Source organism: Ctenocephalides felis, unplaced genomic scaffold (assembly GCF_003426905.1).
Source record: "Ctenocephalides felis isolate EL2017-DRISC unplaced genomic scaffold, ASM342690v1 CF-g0.4_SCAFFOLD_01170, whole genome shotgun sequence".
NCBI classification, from domain to species: Eukaryota; Metazoa; Arthropoda; class Insecta; order Siphonaptera; family Pulicidae; genus Ctenocephalides; species Ctenocephalides felis.
In genome coordinates, this window is record NW_020537324.1 from 50,541,057 (window position 1) to 50,544,138 (window position 3,082).

Consider the following 3,082-nt stretch of genomic DNA (forward strand, 5'->3'; position numbering starts at 1 on the left):
CATTTAAACAAATATTTCATTATTGCTTTCTAATTTCCCATAATAGCTCTAGCCAACTGTTCTTATTTTCAGTGAATTTTATAATACGTAAATATTTTTTAATTTTTTTTTATTTTTCTTAAACACTTTGTATAACTAAAATAAATAAATAAATATATAATAATTCATTACATTCATTAGTTTAACATAAATTGTATATTATATAATATTTTCCCAACAATTTCGAACACAAGGACTTTCATTTGACGTTCAAGTGATCGAGTTTGACATATCTCGGCCGCAAAACTACCCTCGTTTGCCCTCATACCATAGAACATCTTTTGACACTTTTTTACTTGAGAAATGTATGGGGATTAGCAGTCCATGAAATTGTATAAGGTCTATGGTTTTGACGTTTAAAAAGCACCTACGCTCTGAAGTTGGCTCCGGGATAGAGCATAACCTGTCATTTCGTGGAATATTTAGTCCCGCGTTCTTTTCTCATTTTTGTCGCGTCGCGTCGGTTTCGTTTCAAGTAAGCGTTTTATTATATTTTCTGCTTTTTCTTTTCGTGTAATTAGAATTCTTTCGTTCTGTTGCTATTTCTAATTCTATTATTTTTTTTATTTGTTTATAACAGTTTTTTTCACATATTTCGGTTCGGTTTTTCGTTTTTTTGCTCTGGATCGCTTTCCTTGCGTTGCTTTTTTTGCTCTAGTAAGCCTCTTATTATAATTCATGCTTATTTTTCATATTTCATAGTTACAATAAGTGTTTTTTAGGATTTTTTACTTTTTAGTTTAGTTACGTGTTTTTTTAGATTTTTACTTAGCTTGCGTAAGTTTATTTTTCGTTTCATATTTTTACTATTTAGATACTTACTTTTATTTCACTTCAGGTTACATTCTATTTTATAAGCTTATTTTTAGATTTTGTTCATTTGCATTAGGTTACATTCTATTTTATAAGCTTATTTTTAGATTTTGCTCATTTAAGTTTATATTTAGTTTAGAATTAATATCATTTAGATACTCACTTTATATATTACTTTTTCGCTTCTAATTTTCTTTACATTTATTACGATACGTTTTATTACCTTCATTACTTATATTTTATATTTCACTTTATTACTTTACTTATGTGACAACATGGACAGCGACTTTTTCTGTACCGAGTGTCAGATTCCATTCACTGCTCGTAGCTCCTTGTATCGCCACATGAGACAAAAACATGACAAAGAGCCAAGAGCTGTTTATCCCAATGCGTGTGCTTTCTGCCTTAAAACTTTTAAATTTAAATATTTATTAACTCATCATGTGAGCCAAGTTCATAATAATATCCCTAACCCTTCACTTGCCCAATCTTCTTCGGTATCTTTTGAAGACATTACACACTTTCCTCCTCCACTAAAACAAATATAAAGCATCCTTCTTTACCCACCTCATATACTACTACATGTTTGACATCACCTTACAATTTACTTTCACCCACATCAGATCCTCTTCACAAACATCCCCACGTAAGTTTATCGCCGCATCCTTGCACTTCCTCTATTAAAGTTCAAATTCACACGCCTCCCACTCCCAGTTCCCCAATCAGTTCTAAGGAAAATTTTACAGGTATGTAGTGCTTTTATATATGTACATTCATTTTATTTATTATTGTGTTACATATAAATCATTTTTGTAGGTACACCATCAACAAAAGAGAAACTAAGATGTCCACTTTCTGCTTGCTCATCTTTTATCTCTGCTCCTTCCATATCAGATCGTCTTCACAAACATTTCCACGTAAGTTTATCGCCACATCCTTGTACTTCCTCTACTAAAGTTCAAATTCACACGCCTCCCATTCCCAGTTCCCCAATCAGTACTAAGGAAAATTTTATAGGTATGTAGTGCTTTTATATATGTACATTCATCTTATTTATTATTGTGTTACATATAAATCATTTTTGTAGGTACACCATCAAGGAAATCCAGAATAAGATGTCCACTCCCTCCCTGCTCCTCTGTTTTTTTCTAGGTACACAGGTTTATACGATCATATTGAGTTTTATCACAAAAACTACAATTGATTATGAACAGTTTGTGTTTCAAAACATTAAAGGTTTGAAGTCTTCTCTCTCATAATTTATAACCCTAATTACACAATTACCTACATTTTTGACTTTGTAGATTTTGAATTGTGGAAAACAGACATAGAGCGGAAGGAGTTTTCGCATTATGTAAAATGCAATTCAGGATATAAATCAAAAACTGATGACAAGACAATTTATTTCGATTGCCACAGGTCATATACATATGACCAAAAACCCACTGTACGCTTGTTTACTAAAACGAGCAACAAAACCGGATATGCTTGCCCATCAAGGATTAGTTGTACTATTAATCACAATGGAACAGTTCATGTTGAATTTTGGAAGACACATATGGGACACAGTCAAGATATAAAATTTATTTCGTTAGATAAGAGCCTGAAAGAACATATCAAGGGTAAATTTTTAATTGACTTGTATGATTATAAAACTAAATACATTTTTGTTTTATTAATAACTTCTACAAAAAATACGGTTTTTCGGTTGGTGGAAGTTATATAACAAGGTTTCTGTCCATCTTCCATTTAAATTTTAAAATTCAGTTTTCATTTATTGTTCGGTTTAACTTTGGTTTGGCTAATCATTTCTTCAAAATGCAATTCTTTTCTCTTTTTTATGTTTAATTTCAATGTTTATATTTATTCTATATTATTTATATTTATTCTATGTTATTTATATTTATTCTATATTATTTATTACATGTTTCCTGTGACATGCTTTATATTGTAAATAGTATGTGTATATATTTTGAATAAAAATATTTGATGAAATAGATGGTTTTAATTGTGTTTCTTATTACCTATGTTAATCATTGTTAGAAAAAGTAATCAGATCACTTAAAGATAAAAATAGGCAAAAATATCGGACTGAACTTAAGTTTATTACATTACTATACATATGCTAGCATGATAATATATATATATAATATATATTATATACATCCATACATATGAGTTAAGTTCTAATAATCAGATGTTACATGCTACAAGACTCTTGTAGCTATTT